General features: G+C 32.9%; 1 protein-coding gene across 4 annotated transcripts in view; it reads left to right on the forward strand.

Moving 5' to 3' along the window:
- The window catches only part of LOC126739778 (putative polypeptide N-acetylgalactosaminyltransferase 9), a 501736-nt gene that overhangs the window by 134919 nt on the left and 345105 nt on the right, over positions 1–21712 (forward strand). For 2 of the 4 annotated variants that reach the window (XM_050445594.1, XM_050445615.1), the window contains exon 2: positions 3642–3825. The gene's annotated coding sequence lies outside the window, so the exon portion shown is untranslated. Of the gene's footprint in view, positions 1–3428; positions 3569–3641; positions 3915–21712 lie in introns of those variants that run through there. The other 2 variants (XM_050445602.1, XM_050445610.1) reach the window with 2 other exon arrangements.

The raw sequence follows: 21712 nt of genomic DNA on the forward strand, positions 1-21712 counted from the left end.
TGTGGATGAGTCGTCTTTATTTAATTTAAGTTTTTTCGCTCTTGGTTTTTGGATGGTTAGGTTTAATTTATTTTTCCCTTTTATGTTTTTAGTTTGTTCCTTTACACATGAATCATTTGACCCATCATCATTATTTTTTTTGTTTTTGCTTGTTTTTGGTTATAATCGTCGTATTTTTTTTTATTTTTTTTTCTTTTCTTTGTCTTTCTTACGCGCGTTAGCCAATTTTTGTTTTTGAATATTTTCTGGAGATGTTAGGACGCAAGCTACCTGTTATGCTCTGTTTCGTGCATTTTCAATATTATATAGCTGATGTGCTTGGAAAAGGCGAAAATTTGTTGAACAGTGTTCCGGGGGTGTCCTGATTTTGATCTTTATCACGTTCCGATGGTATGTTATTCAAGTCTGACGTTGACGTGGATGGTATTGCTTGTTCTTGTTTTGGCATTTGATTTTCATCATTATTAACTGTTGCCATATTATCTAAAAATGTTTTTTTTATAAATAAATAAAAATACGTTTGTTAGAGGGACTTATCAGCATTCTTAACTGTCGCAGCTTTTGACCACGCCTTAGATAGCAGCTGACCAAATTGCAACCGGTTAATTTTCCTAGTTGGATTTGTTCTAATAAATGTGTTGCAAGCATTATTAAAGAAAGCTTTAAGGCTCTTAAAAAAACATCTATCTAAAGGTTGGAGAAACTGTGTGGTATGACTAGGCAGGCAAAGAGGAATAACACCATGTTCATCAGCGTATTCAAGCATCTCTGATGAGCTGCAATGGCTAGCATACCCATCCAGTAAAAGTAGAACTTTTCCTTGCGGTTAACGTGGTATAAATTGATTTTTTAGCCAAGCAAACATTATATCAGTGTTAATGTAACCTGATTTTTCATTCATATAAACAGTGGAGCCAGGGGGGGCATTCCATCTTCAATCTCAGCTTTTTATTTTTCCCCTTGAATATACAAGCAGGTGGTATGTAATAACCTTCTGCATTACAACATGATATTACTGTTATGGTTTCTCCCTTCTCTGAAGCAGTAATTGCGGCAACATTTTTTGAGCCTTTTGTAGCAATAACATAACCAGGTTTATTATTTAATTGTAAACCTGTTTCGTCCATATTAAATATGTGACCAGCTTTGTTCATTATTTCTCCTTCGATTAATGTGGTTTCAAGTAAATTAAAATACACAGAAACATCTGTCTTATTCATTTCTTTACAACAAGCTAGTGACACCCCTTCAGCTTTTCTAACACTTAGGTCGGGGTTTCGTTTTAAAAACATAGTTAACCAATCATACCCAGCCAGTTTTTTCTCTCTATTTAATGTGTGTTTAATTTTCAACTGCTCTGCCAAGTTAAATGCCATTGCTCTGACGCATTCACGAGTAGGTGCAAATCCATGTTTCTGTAATTTCTGGATAAGTAGCTTAGTTTTTTTCTCATTTTCAATACCAAGAACACAAGGTGGACCAAGAGCTCGTTTCTGGAAATCATTGTTTTTGAAGCGCCTGCGAAATGTTGGTGGTGGAATGTTGTTAAAATTACGGCATGCCTCTCTGATACCCATAACACTATTTCTGACAGTTTCTGCAGTATTGACTAAATCTTCTTCAGTCCAGTTTCCTCTTTGTACTAAACCTTTTCTAATGTAGTCAGTCGGCATGACTCTAAAAAATACATTTATATACTTTGGATGTCTAAATTGTATACTTAAATGCTAATTTTAGACTTAGATTTTTGTAAGGATTAAATAAAAAAATTATTTTTGTTTTCCGGGATAGATGGCCCATGGGCCAACTAACCCATTTAGTAGTTGGGCCATCTATCCCAAAAGTCAGGGTGTGAGATGGCCCACAAAATATTTCCTGAGATTTATTAAATTTTAGAGGTACGGGTGCATTAACATAACCTCAAAAATGCACAAACCCAAAAGAAGTAACAAAAACTTGAAAAAAAAACAAAATTTTCAGAAAAAACTATACATTACTTTTAAGGTTAAATATTTTAAATGTTTGTAAAATATTTTTTTTAGCAAAACTTTCCTTAAAGTGTAGAAAAAAACCGCAAACCTAGATCTCGATATATACAGCACGTTGAATAGGATGCGTCTAAAGCTACAGTGCCGTAAATCAAATATATTTAGGAAATATTAGAAAGAGCCATCTCACCCGGCGGGCCATCTCTCCCGGAATTACCCTATAAAGATAGGCTTTTTGGACACCCTGGTTCCTGTTTCCTACAATCACTTGGAATTTTATCCGACAATTTCTCCCCAATTCTACAAAAAAATTAATTAAAATGACTTGCAATCTCAATATTATCCATTACAGTTTGATAGTTTTAATTTGTCCATTTTTTTTTGAGAAGGTTTGTTACAAATTTGATTAACACAATTCCAAATAGCACTAGTTATTTCACTAGTAATTTTTATTTCTGAAAATTTTGAAGCATTTTTTATAGGCTTTGTATTCATTAAATAAGTTGTTAATATTATTAGAGTTTATGCGACTAAAATTATATAAATAATTTGTATGCCTAATTTTTTTTAACAGTCCTTTCGTTATCCATGGTTGTTTACCATTTTTTTGTATTTGTTTGTTTTATTGCCTGGGTATTTTAATGTATAAGGTCAGTTAGTGTTTTTAGAAAGTCATTAAAGGCCAAATTAGATTGTCGGCCAAGAAATCTTTAGGGCAAGAGAAGGATCTTTAGGGCGTTACTCATCAGACTAATCAACCCAAAGTCATTGCACTGACCAGGATTCGAGTTTTTGGGAATGAGAATGAACTTAGATTCGAATTTTACCAGTTATATATTTGATTTAGTAGCTTTAGGAAGAGATTTAAAGAAATATTTTTTAAGTATAGAATAAATGTTGTAAATACTACTAACGTAAAGAAAATTTTGAACTTTAAAGTTAAATCAAATTAGGCATTATAATATATGCTTATTTAAAGGCACCCTGACTGCGACTTTTCTCAATTTTCCTTTTCTAAATAAAAAAAATGCCTATGCAGCACATCTAATTTTACTATTCAAATTTTCCATAAAGGACTGTCTGATACAGAGCTTTACTTTTGGATCACCTTGTAAATTAGGAAAATTATTAAAACTAGACACCCTCCATTGTATTGTCAACCTCGCACTTAAGTGAATAAAAGGAAATAAATCTCATTGTGTGATTCAATGCTACGCGCTTCTTGCGCTTGGTAAATAAATTACAAAGACGTTCTCAAGGCGAGCCGGTCTGAGGTAAACCATAATCATCATGCAAATGCAATGTAAACGTGAATCTCTCTTTTTCTCTCTCTCCTTTTCTTTTGCTGCTTACATATTTTGATTATTTATTTAAATATTAATTATTATTAGACACTTGAAAGTTGAGTGTGTGCTTACCTTTAAATTTTTCCATAGTAACCAACAATAGGCCAGGTTTTCTTAGACAGAGAAGTGACATATGACAAATTAAATCTAGTATCAAAATATTCAATTTAAGTAACGAATTAATAAATTATTTTATTGCCTTATTAGATTATATATAGTAAAATGATTCCCTTTGTAAGTTTATTGGCTTTTAAAATAATTTTTAGTAACAATAAATACGTGGCTTATTTATTTTTTTGTTTCGCAGACATGCATCGATCCAAAATAGACATAGAACACGCTATAAACGATCAACGCCAGGACTATCAAAGTATGTTTGATCAAATCGCGTTATGATAGCGGAGGCAATCTTATCAGTAAGAAACGACATGCTGATCCGACAACGCTGATAACAGTTTGATTACGTGGGTTAAAATGTTGTGGCGAAGAAGGTAAGCGAATCATGGTTATTTTAAGTGAGTTAATGTTGGTAGGTTTATAGTGACTTTAAGTTGACGATGATTTGGAGAAGGAGTAAAAGGTAAGGAGGAAAAAGGCCTTTTTGCTGTATACAACAGGATTTTTAAGAGAGTTGATTTAATTGAACTTCTAACTCTGAATTTGGTGTGACTGTGACTGTGAGCTCTGTAAATGTTGTAGACTTGAATATATCAGATCATATGGGTTAAACTGTATGGTTGATAGTGTGAAAGATGATTATGTTGAGTCTCGTAAGCTATGCAGATCGATAACAAAAAGGGTCTCTCCTGTTCTTTAATAAAATATCTACTACTTCCTGCGATTTTATTAATAAAAACACTAATGTTAATTAAAAATTGCAATCGTGTTTAACACATTGATGGACAGTCTGAACATAGTCGATGTTCCAAAAAAATCAAATTGATATTTTAGAAACATATGAACCGATTTTTTTCATATTTTGACCATTTATATAAAATAGGATAAAGTTTGAAAAAAACAACTTTGGACGCCATAATAGTTGTGACCCACCAACATTACTTTCTAACTTTATGACAGGACGCATTACTGCATAAGCAGTAATTTTTTAATGACAATTTTGGGACACTGTACTGCTAGAGCAGTATAAATTTCTAAAACGTTTTAACTTGGAGAAACATTTATTTTGAAGAAAGAAATAAAATACAACCTAAAGTAAAAACTAGTTCCTAAGGCTAAAATGGTAACTTTCAAAGCATGTCGGACATAATGTTGGTTTGTCTTCACAACCCTTACATCTGTATGAAACTTGTGTCCTTTTGTCCTTTTTGAGACACTCCTTGCAGTTTAAAAAGTAGTTCTTCCTTTTATAATTCTCAGAGGGCAAAGGGATTTTTTCGGGAAAATGTGGAGTATCATTATTATCTGGTCTTACTAGTGTTCGCCGATTGTCATGTACAGCAATATTTTTGTTTGTTTAAAAAAAAGTCTTCGTTTTTTTTTCATTTGCAGGTATTTCGAGCAATCCTCGAATAATCATTCTGATATTTTTTACTTTTTTCTTGTAAATAATAAATGCATTAAATATTGTAACGTCTAGTAAATGAAAAATGATTTTCTTATACCACCTTATTGTTTTTCATGGGCATGAGTAGTAAGATACAAGCTGATCCAGTCTATCAACACCAGACATATATTTGTTATATTCTGCTACTTCAACTGGTTTTAATTTCACCTTAAAAAGAAATATATATTATTACATTAGTGTACCTATTTTAGAAAAACAAAAAATTTACCTTGCCAAAGCGATTTGAGACTTCAATTAACTTGGGATGATACTTGGTGGTTAAAAGTAAGACATCGCTGTTGTCTCTCCATTTAGAGACGTATACACCATACACCTCGACGTCTTCTCCAGATGTATTCCCCCTTTTTCAACTTTTTCAAAGTCACAACTTTTGGATTGCCTTTCCTATTGCTCCTGAGGGTCCCTGTTATGTGAGTTTTGTATTTTAAGAGGTTTTCTGAGAGCTTTGCACTATTATAAAAATTATCCATCACCAGATGGTGTCCTCTATTGAGATATGGACTCATTAGTCGCAAAACAAGCGAATCCACTTTTGATTCCGCTTCAATTTTTTCACTTTTTCCTTTGTATATTTCTATATTAAATAGGTACCCATTTGGCGCACACAACTCAAAAAATTTTATTCCATATCTTGCTCTTTTATTTTTTATGTACTGTCTGAAACTAAGCCTTGCTCGAAAAAGTAGTAGTGACTCATTTAAACTTAAGTGTTCCTCAAGGCTATTAGCATTTTGGAAGTTCTGGATAATAATGTCCAGAAGAGGTTGTACCTTGTACAGTTTATCTTGACCTACATTTTCATAACAACATAGGTATCTTAGAATTTGCTCATATCTTCTTCCAGACATAAAGTGAGAAAATATAGGGTGATAGTATAAGGGATCCATTGAAAAGACCTTCCTTAGCTCGGGGTATCCTATTTGGGCTCTAAGAAGGGTCACAGCTATAAAAATATCAAATTCCCTTGGCTCAATTGAAACAAATTTGGATGACCTGGAATTTTTTTTGTGTGGTCGAGAAGTTCTGGACATGGTCTCACCATATTTATTAGAGCAATTTATTATTAAATTTTTGATTTCAGCTGTCCAAAGCATTTGAAATACTTCAAGGGAACTCATATCATCAGTAATGTCAATTTTTATTCCCGCTGCATCATGATCAAAGTTAAAATTGGGGATATCTTGCACAAATTCAACCCATTCATCTAAAAAAAAATACAAACATGCAATAAACAAAGAAAAGTATAAAACTGGAAAACTCACCATCTTTGTCTTCGTTTCCCTTATTTTCTGTGTCAATATATTCACAAATTGGTATCTGTTTCAATATTTTCTTTCTCTGACTTCTCAATTTCAGAACTGCTGCTTAAATCACTATCTCTGGGTTGATAAGTAGGGTCATTTATATCAAATTCACCGTCTCTGTCTACAAAAGGGTCCGACCTTTCCGTGTCCGTAGAATCACTCTCACAGTATTCATCACTAGACACTTCATCATAAAGTTTTAACAATCTCTGTTGTTCTTTAGGATCCATTACTAATTACGCAGTTCACAAAAACAAAAACACGTGCTACCTCTGGGACGGTTAAGATACAACTGGGTAGTAAACAATGAGACAGTTCAGTGTTGCCAACTTTATTACAAGACATTCCACCAGAAACTATATTAAATCTCACTAGAAATCCACTAAATGAAAAAATTAAATTCTACTAGAATTCAGCTGAAAAATAATCAAATTGAACTAGAATTCCACTATATATATTTTTTTTTTGAGAAAAATATCATTTATTTATTAGGATAATATGATTTATCATCTTTTCTGCGATTTTTAAAAATCAGCCCCATCTGTCGGCGAATGTATTTATATAGGTACATATGTCATATGTTAAGGTACAGCAGAACTCTACAATAAGTTTTTGCTATGCTTACGCCATCTTTTTGTGAGGGGTAGTTGCAATTTGCAATTAAAAACTCATTGTTTTATAGAAAATATTACATATTTATTATAAAAAAAAATGGAAAATATATAATATCGGTCATGTCATTATTGCAGACAAAATAAACAAAAATATAAAAAAAACAAAAACAAAAATATTTTTTAAAGAAGGAAATAAATATTCATTCTTAGATTGGTATAACAACAAAAATTATCTACTTAACACATTAAACTAACTAAACTAATATAATAGTATTAATAATAAAGTAGTCTAATAAAACTAGAAAAACAAAACAGGTTAAATAAATAGGTATATCTGGTAAACCTACATCACAATACTCAGGAATCATATCACATGGTTGATAGGTCTCATTTGTTTTTATATTTTCTATAACAGAATTTGGTAATTTATAGCTATCACAGCACTTTTCTACACTTTTAAGGCCACATCTTATATATATCAAAGAAACTAAAGTATCAAAATTTAGCCGATTTCTGATTTTATTTTTAATAATGTTAAGTTAGCTGAACAACCTTTCAACTTTAGCATTGGAGTGTGGTAATACCAAAAGTTCTAAAGCAAATGAGGCTAAACTTTGCAATGGATTTTCATCATTTGCATCTTTAAAATTGGCAACTTCATACCAAAAATTCTTTGTATTTTTTGTTTCATTCCATTTTAGTAAGTGGATTTTTCTTCACTCAGCTTCAAAAACATCAATTTCCATTTCAGTTTTTGAAAGATATTGTAATAATGGCACTATGGACTTCTTATTGTGGCAAAGTGCATTTGGAACACTTAAGTTTGATATTTTGTTTAAAATATCAAAGTTATTTGGGAGTCTCTGTCTAATTTCTTTTATTAAACTAATAATAAAGTTTAGCGACCTTTGCCTTAAAACTTTTTCTTCTTCTTGTACAATAGCCTTTTTTTCCCTAAGCATTGTCAGAGTATTTTCAAAACTATATCCTAAATAAGTTTGGGTCTACATAGTCTTCAATTTTTTCTTTAAAAATATCTATTTTCATATGGGGCAATTTAATTTTTGAGACAAGGTTGTCCAACAAATTTGTCAATTCATCTAAAAGTTTAGTCGGGTCAGCATTATTGAATTCAAACAATTTATTTACTCTCTGAACCTCCACCAAAATATTTTTTAGTAAAGCCATAAAAGCATAATTTTTGTCATCATTATACATAGCAAAAAGTGTCTCTGCTGTTAACACCTTTCCTTATTCCTTACCATGCCAAAAAATGTCTTTAATTCCAGCCACTGGTCTAGGATTCTGGACACTGATGACTCTATGGACAGCCATCAAGTCTGACATGATTGTACAATTTTTCTTGGATCATGGTCATCATTTATAGTTTTGTATAATAATTTATATTCATCTTGCCTTATTGATGATCTAGCAAACCAATCTTAAGTTTCCCTAATTAAAAACTCAATATTTCTCGGTAGGTATTTCTCAGTTGCTGCTGCACTAACGGCTAGCTGTAACGAGTGGCATACACACCGAAAAAATCAAATAAAATGCAAATTAGTATTAAATAATACCTTACTTTTAAATAAGAAAGAAAAGTCGAAGACTTCTTAAGCTACATCACAATAATAATATATTAACCTGATTAAAACTAAGTTTGGAACATCTTCTTTTAACTTTTTATAGACACCATTGTTTATGCCCATCATAACAGCTGCATTATCTGTGTCTATACCTTTTAACTTTTGTATTTTGAGCTTGTGTTTAGCTAACATTTCCTTGACCTCTGTAACAATACCTTCAGCATCCATATTCCTAAGTTCGGGCATGTCGAGAAATGTTTATACAATTTTATTTTTACTTTTGCTGTAATATATTATGATAATGCCCAAATATTTTTTAATACTTATGTCTGTCGACTCATCTAACAGAAGGCTATATGTGTGATTCCCCAATATCATTTCTTAGATAATTTATGAAATGAGGGGCCAGGACATTTTTTATAACATTTGTATCTACATTTGGTTCTATGCATACTGAGTGCATCAGCAGCAGAGTGTCCTTTGAATGAATTTTTACATACGTTGGTAAGATGATCACATGCATTTATTGATGTGTGATTGGCAACATAATATAATGCTAGTCTTACTTCAGCCCTTTTTTGGTCATATAGTTCAGAATCCTTTTTAAATGGAATTTTTTGTTGCGATTTGCCGAAAACTATTTTGACATTCATTTTGTGTTTTTTCGAAATGCTGTGGGCCTTAAGATCAGCATACCTATTTTGCAGTCTGTTACCACATGCCTTACATTTCGCAATCCGCCCTTCTGTTGAGTCCACTACACTTAACCATTCCTTAAAACAGGGGTCTTTCATCCACGAATCTCGAAATTTTTGCTTGTAGGTTTTGGACATATTTAACTAAAAAATATAGTTATAATTTTTGATTTCTATTTTAAAAAACAGCTCTTATTACCTCTGATTATAACAAATAAACAAATTGTATTATTACTAATTACTTGTACTAATATTAGTAAGCAATAATCATACATAGATTAAAGAGAGGTATGATACTCATAACATAAACATAAATATAATATAACACGCGTTGACGTTGACATTAGTAATTAAATTAGGTTGCGATCATCAGAACAAAGCGATGCAGAAGCGCTCGAAGCGCAGAAGCTTCCTTGAAGTTCAGCAGAAAAAATTGCATCGCTTTAGTAAGCGCTTTATTCTGATGAACGCGACCGTATTGGCGCTTTCTCAAGTAACGAGCGGGTTGCCTAAAATGATGTGGCCAACTGATGCGCTTTACTAAAAAATTTGAAAATAACAAAAGTACCATCATTTTGCAAAATATCTTATTTTCACTAAAAATTCCGCTAAAAAATTTCATTTCCACTAAAATTTCCATCATGGTGGATTTTGATAACGCCATTCGACTAAATGACTATCAAAACCACTAGATCTAGTGGAAAATCTACTGTGTTGGCAACACTAAGACGGTTACTGCTATAGCAGTAAGAGCGCCAAAATTACTACCCACTCAACTAACAAACAGCTTGCATATGCAAACTAGTTTCTCCTACTAGTAGGACAGTGCCCCAAATTTAAAAGAGTTGCGGTGGGACAGTATTAGTTGAACTACAATAACTCTATATTCAAATTCCTACTGCTATGGCAGAAGTGAATTTTCATACGCGATTTATTTTACTGCCATAGCAGTAGGTGTCCCATGGCGTGAGTTATTAGAATACTTCTATGGCAGTAACGTCCATCAACGTTTTAAACATCTTGGAAAATGGATATCTAGAATCTTTCCCGGAAATGTCTTATTTATTTATTTATTTATTTACAGTCAAGGCTTTCTAACAGACAGGCACAGCTGTCCAATAATAAGAAAGCACGTTATATCACAAATACAAATTAGTAAACAAGTTCTATATAATAATACTTACAACTACAGAGAATTAATTCTTAAAATTTCATCACAATCTAGAAAGAATTACTTATGTAGTTTAATCAGGAAGCCGTCTTAGGTGTCGTTTAAAGGCATCAAAGCTCAAAAAAATAAGTCAATATTAGGATGGTTTAACTCCAAACTATTATACATACGGGTACATCTAATAATTGGAGAATTCGATAAGTAATTGGAAAAATACCTGGATACTACAAAAGTTTGTCTATTACGAAGGATGTAAGGATTGATGTTAAAATTGAGTTTTTCTAAAACAGATGAAGAATCAATAAAGTTGTTTACGGCCTTGTATATAAATATTAAATCAAAATTTCTTCTTCGGACCTCCAACGATTGCATATTATAAAATTTTAAATTATTATCATAACTAAAGAAATGCCGTCGTCTGTTAAACCTATAATTTAACAGGCCTTTTAGAAAACAAAATACAATTACATTTATCCAAATTGACAAAAAGTCTATTCAAAGTACAGTAATTCATAAAATTAGATAAATCGTACTGTAAAGTAAAGTAATCAGCAGCCGAATTAATAGTTTTTGAGATTTTAAGATCATCTGCATATAAAGCATAGCTACTATGTGAAAAACATTGCTCTATATCATATAGGAAAATGATAAACAGCAGAGGACCGAAGTGTGACCCCTGAGGCACACCTGAAGTCACAGCTGTACTCTTCGATTTTTGGCCATTTACAACAACATACTGAGATCTTTCACAGTATGTTGTAACAGTAACTTTTAAGAGTAAAGAGTCAATTTTCAGTAAAGAGTTGGGTGGTGGACCTTATCGAAAGCTTTAGAGAAATCGGTGTACACTGTACAAGTCTCAGAACCTCGCTCCATATTCTCAGATATGAGTTGAACGTAAGGCACAAGGTTAGTCAGTGCCGATCTTTTTTTTAAAAAGCCGTGTTGGTTTAAGTCAATCGATCCCCTAACGATAAAAAATAATTGATCCAAAATAAGAGACTCAAACAGTTTCCCAAAATGGCTCAAGAGAGAAATCGGTCTATCGTTATTGATAGCGCTTTTATCTCCTGATTTAAAAATAGGCACAATTTGGGCCACTTTCCAAAGCTTAGGGTATTTACCAGTTGAAATACATTGATTATACAATAAATATAGAGGCTCACAAAGATTAGGACATGATTTCAGAAATATTGAGGGAAATCCGTCTGGCCCAGGACCCTTTTTGGGATTCATAGAGCATAATGCTTCTCTAATATCGTCTTCTCGAACATGATCAACAGTAAAACATTCTTTTGATTGGACAACATCAATTAATGATGGAGTATTAGATGGTTCAAAAACACTGCTAAAAAACTTTGAGAAAAGTTCACAAATGTCAGAGTTATTCGAAGCATATTGATCATTAAAGTTCATTTTTAACGGCAAATTTTTTGTATTCCTTTTATTATTACTAAACGACCAAAAGTACTTTGTGTCATGCTTAATATTTTCCTCTGTTTTAGTAATGTAAGCTTTATAGTCTTTACTAATCTTATTACTAATATTTAGTTTTACAGTTTTACGTAAATTTGAGAAAATATCGTAGTCAGACTGTAGCTTGTATTTTTTCCAGTCTCTGTGCACCTGCACTTTATTCTTTATTAAATTAATAGTGTGCTTAGAAAACCATAAAGGATATTGGCGCTTTTTAATTTTTATTTTTGATATTTCAGAATTTACAATATTACTCTGTTCATTCACTCAATATTAGTTCTGCGTAAAAACATTCGATGTTGTTATCTACATCACGAGATAAAAATAAATCCTTCCACTGAAGAGAACGAATTTTTTCATTAATAACTGCATAATTTGTCCTAATAAAATTTACCTTTTGATAAGAATTACACACGACTTTTTTTTCATAATTTAACTTAATATTTACCTTCAACGACATATGATGACTGTCCTCAGGCACTAATGGGTAATTACATTTAAGTACCTCGGTTATTAAAGAATTAGTACCTACAACTAAATCTAAAATTCTATTCCTTGAATTCAAAATATAATTAAATTGTTTTAAACCATTAAGGAAGTAAAAATCAGTAAAGCATTCGCTACATGGGTCAGTGGCGTTATCAGAATTTAGTTTGTTATTACGCGACCAGGATAAATTAGGCAAGTTAAAATCACCTAGCAATAAAACTTTCCCATTAATTTTGTTACTTAGTACAGACTCTACTTTTGACATGAAATGTTTATAGTTATTCGAAGATGCGTGAGGTGGGACATAGACAGTACAAATTAACAATTTATTACCTCCATATAAGACGACACTGACCCATATATCTTCAATTATATTATTGGTGTTACATAATCTTGGTATGAGCTCGGCACAATGAATATCGCGCACAGCTGGCATCACTCCGCCACCATCACTTTTTCCACTCACTAGAGCACTACGGTCCAACCTAAAAACATTGTAGCCAGGAGGAAATAACTCCGAGCTCAGCACATCAGGCTTCAGCCAGGATTCAGTTATTGATACACAGTCAAATTGAGCAGCACACATAGATTGGTAAAAATCAACAGTTTTTGTTCTAAGTCCTCTGGTATTTTGGTAATAAATTGAAAATTCAGTGCATACAGACATTTAAATAGAGATTATACATAGGAGATAGACTAAAGTATTTAAACATAACAAGAAAAGGGATTAAGTACTCAAAGACGACAAAACTTGTTCATTGGAGACATGAAAAGCCCTACTATTATCCTCTTTTTTAATGAAGATCTTCGAATCCTTAATCCAGCAATATGTATAGTTTAACATTTTGCAAAACTCCCGAGCCCTTCTGTGCAGCTGCTTGAAGTATGGAGAGAGATGTTCGTTGACAAACAACCTAGTTTCCTGCTCAAATCCCAAGTCAGAAGCCTTCAAACCACAGTTTCGGCCTAACTTAACTGCGCTTAAAAATTCGTTTCTCTTCGACACGGAGAAAAACTTTACTATGACGTTTTTAGGATAATTATTGCTGGTATCCGACCCCTTGTTAAAACGAGCAACTCTATGAGAAGCGGCTATATCATCATCATGAATTATGGTTCCAACAATGGAGCCTATTTTTTTTACCATTGATACTATATTCTCATTCCTTTTTTCTGGGACGCCGCAGAGTTCAATATTATTTTTACGACTCTCTTGTTGTAGCACTTCGATTTCCGTTCTTAAGTGCAAAGACTCTTTACGAATTTCGGAAATTTCCTGCTGCATTTCATTTATCGTTTTAGATAATTTTTTTACGTTCTCCATTTGACTGGTAAAGTTATCGATCTTTGCTCCAAAAAAAGTAAGCGATTCAGTAAATCCCGACTGAACGGATCTGAAGGCAGCCAAATCAGACACTTACCGTATTAACCTTTTCAACAAGCTCCCGCAAAACTTTTGAGGTGTCCCCCGTAGAGCGGTCAGTTTTGGTAGTGCAGTCTTTACATCGCCAAACGATGCCGGAGTCTGGTTGTAAATCTCCGATAGCCGATGGTAATTTCACGCATTTAAGGTGATATTGTCGATCGCATTGACCTTGGCAGGAGATGCCTGGGTTTGTCCGACTGACGTTACCAGCACATATGGAACACTGGGCTGCAGTGCTAATGTTTGAAGAAAAAGTGTTCAAAAACGCCAAATTAATACCCGAAAACTCACGAAAAGACGGAGCAAAATTAATACGTGTGTACTTGTTCACTCGTCGCGAGACAAGACGTATAATGTAAGATCTGACCAATTTTGTAATATACCGTGGTTTGGCAAAGATGTTAGGGTAATGCGGGAACAACTCAATCTTTTATATGAGCTCAAAGCCCAATATAATATTCCAGACATAGAAAATCTCTATAAATCTTATCAAACAAGGTATAGGGAATCTATAATTAAGGCAAAAATCAGAACAAATTACCGCATAATTCTTAATCCTATACAAATCCCAATAAGATCATGTAGCAAGTAATAAATAAGTACCGTCATGGGGCTCAAGATATTCAGATGAAATCCTTGTCCAGTCCTAATGATTTTAACAACTTTTTTTCTAATATATATAACTGACCATATAGTTTGCAACATTCCAAACTCAGATACAGACCCTTTAACATACACTATCGGAAAAAAGTGGAGAAACAAACACATTTTTGTTATTTTTTTTTATTTTTGTAATATTTTGTTTAGAAAATAACTTTAATGGGGCACAATAAATTTTTAATTTAGATTTTTTACACTTTAACGGAATCCAAGAGGAAAATTTATAATTATATATTTTAATCAAAGGCAAAAAGTGAAGAAACAATTTATTTATTAAATTTTTTCATAGAGAACAATTAATATCCGGTTGCAAACCCCTTAGTCTTAATAACTTCTATACACCTAGAATTCATTGACAACATTAGTTTGTTCATATATTCTGGATTTATGGTCAACCATATTTTATTTAATTCTTGAAATAATTCAGCCTGGTTTCTGAATTTACCTTTGTTCTTTTGTTGTAGACGTCGATTTAATTCTTCCCATTCCCTCGTAACATTAACTTTATTGCTAGCTAACCACTGTTTCACAAGTACTGAGGTATGCTTTGGATCGTTATCGTATTGAAACGTCTACAATAATGGCATGTTGTCTTTAACATGTGGAAGCATTTACTGCTCAAGAATGCGCAGATATTTAAAACGATCCATTTTACCTTCTATACGCACTAATGGATTTCTTTCTGAAATACATCCTCACATCATAACATTTCCGTCGCCATGTTTTATAGTGTGTTTAGGATTAAGTCTACAACTCTTCGGACGTCTTACCCACTTTACAACATGGAATCCAAACAAATTGAATTTGCTCTCATCCGAAAATAAAACATTTTTTCATTTTTTCACGGTCCATAAAAGATGATCTCTTGCAAACTGTAGTCTGGCAGCCCTGTTTTTAGGGGAAATAAAAGGTTTCTTTGCTGGACGCCGCCCATACAGTCCCATTTCACTAAGGCAATACCGAATGCTTCGAATTGAGCGTGCAACTTCTGAAAATTCTTGTGTAACACTACTAGCTGAAGCAAATGGGTTACTGGTTACAAACCTCTTAATTATTTTATCTTCAGCATCATTAGTTTCTCTGGGTCTTTCGGTCTTGAGGGAGCTTTTAATAGTTTTTCTGATCTTCCAAAAGGAAATAACCTTGCTTATAATTGATCTATGAAGATTTAATCTTTAGCTATTGAAGCTTGCGTTTGCCCACTATTAAATTTGTCAACTACTATTTCTATTTTTATTATTTACAACCTAGGTTTAACTGAACTCAATTTAAGTCATACAATTTGCAAAATTAAAAAAACAAAGAGATAAGACAGGATTGTTTTTTCACTTTTTGCCTCTGCTAAAGCATACAAATAAAATTATTTATAAAATAGGCAAAGGTATTTCAATATTTATTGGCAACAAAACAAACAACATTCCAAAGAGATTTAATGCTAGACCCCGGTAAGAAAATAAGTGTTATACAGCTAAAACTAAGACAATATTTTAAATGTTTTTCCACTTTTTGCCGATATTGTATGTAAACAGTGTCATCAAGCCTAAATCTGCCTTCTCCTTTAATAAAGCAAGTTTTAATCATATAAAAGCCATTTTCGATCAGCTGAGTAACAAACACAGTCGTGACATATATAGGCCTTAACATACGACTATTAAACTCGAAAAACTCATCCATTATCCCAAAGATGCTGGTCATACAATTTTTTAAAAGGTAAAAAACACGAAATCTACAGCATCACAAATACATTTAATAAAATAACGAAGGTTACATGTTTCGCTCGACTAGAGCATCATCAGACCTAAACAATAATTAAAATTATGTAACCCGAAAACAGGAGAATTCAACAAAAACTTACCATAACATACACAAAACACCTAATATTTAAGTAAACAAAGATTACAATAAAGTGGCACTATCTATGTACAAAGAACTCAACTAAACAATCAAATCCTTTATACATTTCAGAAATCTAACCATCATTTAAGAGTCTAGAACTACTTGAGGTTATTAAAAACTAGGTGGCTATCAAAATCAAACCTTTCATTAACACAGGACAGATCTGGGCTTTTAAAAGCTTTACTAATCTCCATTGTCTCCAACAAGTCTAGTTTTTTACTTTTGTTGCATTGATGCAGTATTTTTATATTTTGGCTGTCAGGAAAATCATGCCTGGAGTCGAGAAGGTGATTAGCAAAAGCTGATCTGGTCACTGTGATTTCGGTATTTTTAAATTTATTGTATTGGGCCTTGTGTTCACTAATCCTAGTAGAAATCTTCCTACCAGACTGGCCGACGTACACTGCAGGGCACTCTTTACACCTAATCTCATAAACTCCTGAAGAAGATAGCGGGGGTAGTTTATCTTTAGTTTTAATTAGATGTCTATTTAAGGTATTATTGGTTTTAAAAGCTGCGGTTATGCCAAAGGGAGAAAAAATACGACTATTAAGATCAGTCAAAAATGAAATACTTGTTCCTCTGACAAAATTGATGAATCTATGTTTAAAAACGGGTGTGTTTCCAGACTTCCTCCAAAAGGTTGCAATTGTGACTCCAATCTTTAAGAAAGGGGCTCCGGGTCAACCTGAAAACTACAGGTAAATATCTCTGCCTGTAGTTTCAAAGTTTCTGGAGAAATGTATGACCATTCAAATGGTGAATTTTTTCAATACCGAAAATATTCTCTCTCAATGTCACTTTGGTTTCAGAAAAAAGAGAAACACAGTTCATGGAATCTTGTATCTTACACAGTTCATGTAATCTTCATTCTGCGATTTTGGATGCTTTCCACAATATGCAATATGACTCTGTTTTATTTTTGGATTTGGCCAAAGCCTTCAACTGTGTTGACCATGGTAACCTCCTTGGAAAGCTTAAATATTGTAATTTTGACACTACAAGTGTGAACATGATGTTCTTTTACCTAGAACACAGAGATCACGTTTTGAGAGTGGCAGAGGTGTCCTCAGCAATGAGTGAGATTGACATAGGTGTGACCCAAGGGTCAATTGTTAGGCCTATACTATTTTTAATATATATCAATGATCTTCTTAATAGCGACCTAATAGCCAAATATTCTCTTTTTGCTATGACACCACTGTTTCTCTTGCTGCTGATACATTAAGTGAGGCATTGGAGGCTATCAAGTTGGCACAGGAGAGGGCAGAGAAATGGTTCTGCTCTAACAGGCTACTGTTGAATGCAGAAGACACATATGGTAATTTTCTCCCTTCGAGACATACGGGAGTCACCGGATGTCTCGGCAGTGTCCTTTCTAGGTGTGACCTTGGATCCCAAGCTACAGTGGTGTGAGCATGTTGATGCTTTTGCAAAAAAACTTGCCAAGAACCTTTATCTTCTCCGGCATATTTCTCAGTGTGTCTCGACCAATGTAAGGCAAACAACCTTTTTTTATCTGTTTTTTATTCTCACATTAGCTATGCAATTCTTGCATGGGAACATTCGGCTGGGCGACATAGAGTTTTTGGATTGCAAAAGGAGGCTGTTAGGGTGATATCTGGTTTGGGTTATAGAGAGGACTGCAAAAGCGCCTTTATTAATGTAAAAATTTTAACTGTGCCTTGTCTTTATTTGTTTGCGTGTTTGGTGTATGTAAGGGAAAACTTGCACTTGTTTCCAACTAATCGAGTACAACTATTAACACTCGTGCTAGGGACGATTTGGGTCCTGCTTACCGTTGCCTACAAAGATGTCAAGATGGCCCAGGGTATTTGACGACTAGGTATTTTAATGCATTTTTTATTAGAATAAGAGAGTTGCAATGTCTTTATTTAAAACTCATATAAAAAGGTTTGTTACTAACTAGGTTAGGTTTATACTAACTAACTTAGGTTTGTCAAGCTTTCTAATCCCATGAAGAATATTTTAATTCAAATTTTAATTTGTTGTGGATCTGTTTTCTTGCATTAGTCTTGATATGTAGTAGTTCGTTTGTATTTTATATTTTAAATTTTAATCTTTATTTTAGTTTACTGTTAGGACCTATTTGTCCATTTTATTTGACATGTGTAAAAATATTTAATGTAACTGACTTAAATAAACTATTGATTGATGGATTGATTGGTACTTGAACATTTAAAACCCAAATTATTCCTAAAACTTTTTTCATATGGTAGAAAGGGTACAGTTCATAGAACCAAATGGATAAATCCAATTTTGTACTATAAAATAAAGATAAACTTGCTTACTATATGACGTCATTTTCAAAACATTGCAATGTAAAAACTTCCTAATACTTCAATTTTTTTACAACGAAATTCGGCAGTGTTGCCTTGACAAAATATTTAGGCAAATATTAATAGTAATAAATTCTGGTTTTCACTTGCAGTTCCTTCTTGGTATATGTATTTAGCCCCTTTATTATTATAGTAAGTTTCGACACCTTAAAGAAATTTCTTTGTAAATGATTAGGGTTTATCGGAACTTCGGAGTAGGAATGAAATAAATCCCAAAGTCTAAAAATGGATAAAAAATTATTTGTGCTTTTATTTCTTCCTCTTCTTCTGCCTCTCTATCCAATGATACTTCATTGCCAACAGCTACCTAAACTTCTTTACTAATAGAAAGAATTATTAACTCAGTGACTACTTCAAAATGCCAGTGCAACTTCCTATTTAATAAACCGGAGAGTAGGCCTTCTTCTAGCATGTTTTAAGTTGTTCATTTCTCAATCTGATAGCATTTACAAGTTTCGATCTGCTAGTGTTTTTTATTTCTCTATTATTATAGGAAATCTCTTTAAGAACTTGGTTTTTCTTTAAGATCCAGTGTCTTTAATCTATCCCTATTTACCATGCCTAATTTCTCTATTGTCTCTAGAATCGTTTGAAGATTATGTTTTTTTACGTGGTTTATCTGTTTTTCTTGTTCCTTCCTCTTCTTCTGCCTCTCTACCCGTAGTAATATTTCACAAATAGCTGCCTAAGCTTCAGTACTAATAGAGAGAATTATCAAATTAATCACAAGTTATTATTGGAATGAAGTCATCAAGAAACATCAACGTAATGATGTTTCTATCTCGGTTTCTGAGGCCAACCGTAATGATACCGATCGTTCGCAATAAAAAACCGTATTCTCGTGTGTTAACTCCCCGTAATTTCATACAAAATTCTGCAATAGCCTTTTAATTTTGTAGGTATAAAATCTAAATGATCCAGGGCCAAATATTAATTTACAAAATATAAGTAAAAATATAGTTTATAATAATTAATTAATAAACTATTCTCTGATGCGATGCCAGCAATCCAACCACAGAGACAGTTCTAAACGTTTTGTTCATTTTGCCATACCTCATGTCACCGAACCAGGGTTTCCTCCCTAGCATGCCTTTGTGTTTCTTCATTCTGTCTTCTGATTCTTTCCTTCATTATCTGTTCTAGGTATGATACCTGCGATAACCTGTATAATAGCGTTGGAAACAGTAAACACACTTTGAAATCTTGTAGTTTCTCATTTCTACTTCTTATCTGGGTAAAAACTGTAACATATTCAGATAATAATATTAATTAAAATTGCAAGTTTATAAATTTTCTTTGAGCTTGTTTCAACTTATCCAAATTTGACCAAATCACAGATACATACTTTCATTGAGATCTTACCAAAAAGCAGTATAACGACGAAAGTAGAAACCCAAGTTTTCTTTGAATTTACTACTATCGTGTTATAATCATCTCGAAATAGTACTATAATATATAATTGCTTTAGTACCTGACTGGAATCCTGAACAACAAATATAAGGTTATATTAGTCCGGGACCTGACAACCGGTTATGATGATAGCCAGCCGGATAACAGAGCCATGTTGCAAGTAGACTCTGTAATGAGATATAGCAGTTTTTGCTTGGCATATCCCATATTCCATGTATTTACCATTATTTTTGACAAGTTTGCACCTTGGACCTTTATGCACGCCATTATCACGTGTCGCCCAAAGATATATTCTGTCCTATCCTGACTCCTAGTATAGATAGTTTAAATAACTCGACGATTTCATTTCGTAATTGTTATTTTAAAAACTTGTCTCTTTTCCGTCAAGTATTACCATTGTTATCTTTTATGAAGCAAGCTTGTAAGTCATAATGCCACATCCAGGACTTTATTCTGTCTAGTGCAAAATTGGTCTGATAGCAAATTGGACTTGTCAGCTCCTTTCTTGTTTTTGCACTCACAATGAGTGCCAAGGCATCTGCAAATGACACAAAAACTTATGCTTGGTTCCAGTTGTAGTAATAGAGAATATTCAATAACATTATTCCAAGTACAGAGCGTGATTCTTTTTTCTTTTTCATTATACAGGATGGAGCGTTTAGATGATTAGGATTGTATTATATTTACAAAATATAAAGTGAAATCCAACCCAACCTTTTAAATATATATAATGGTAATTGATAATAGTATCCAGTACTGTCGGATTCGATTTGCTTTTGCAACACCTATACTCACCACCGGTTGACGTGTTTGCAGACCTTATCAGGAACTGTCTTGGTGTGGACTTTACCTCTGATGACATCAAGCCCGCTATTTTACAATTGGTTCCTTTCTAGTTCTAATTCTGGTACTAGAGTTTAGAAACCGATAAGGAATTCATTTCTTTATTTTTTTTGAAAAACTCATTTAAATAACGATAAAGATAAAAACTTCACATAAATAATATTCTAATTTAATAAATCCTGAAAAGATGTGTACAAAAAAAGCATTTACAGGACCATCCCATGCATTTTTAATACTACATTAATAATTAGGCAATTAAGAAGGCACCTGAAAGTATCGTGTTAACATACAAAGTTCACAAAAAAAAATTTAATATACGGCTAGTACATCAAAATTTAAAAATTGTTTGCATTTATAATATTCTATGAAGTTATGAAATATTCTCTTAAATCAGTTTCCAAACAAAAAAGGATGTAATGATTGATAAATAATTAACTGTTCATAGTAGCAAAATGAAATGACACATACGAAAAATATCAGTTTTAAACCTTTAAATAGCCATCTTAAAATATTTGTGATATACCTACTGATAGTTCAACTATCTTTTATATCATGTTGATGCAGGTGTTACAATCTGAAGTAAACCAGTAATAAGCTTTTTTATTTACACACTTCAAGAAAAGTAAGCTTTAGAAAGAGAGTTTGCAAAAATTTCCACTTTTGGATAGGTTAGTTGTCAACCATCCCTCAATATTTGGTATAAGAATTCTTATCTTTCGTTTGACGTCTCATTTCACTCCTCCTGTCATTGCGTTAGAGTCTCTTTCCTTTCTGTTTCTTCTTCTGTCAATGTGGCCAATCTTCCATATTGAAAAACTCTACTTCTCTATTGGACCAGCAAGTGCAACGAACCCGACCCAGGG

The sequence above is a fragment of the Anthonomus grandis genome, chromosome 1 (assembly GCF_022605725.1).
Source record: "Anthonomus grandis grandis chromosome 1, icAntGran1.3, whole genome shotgun sequence".
NCBI classification, from domain to species: Eukaryota; Metazoa; Arthropoda; class Insecta; order Coleoptera; family Curculionidae; genus Anthonomus; species Anthonomus grandis.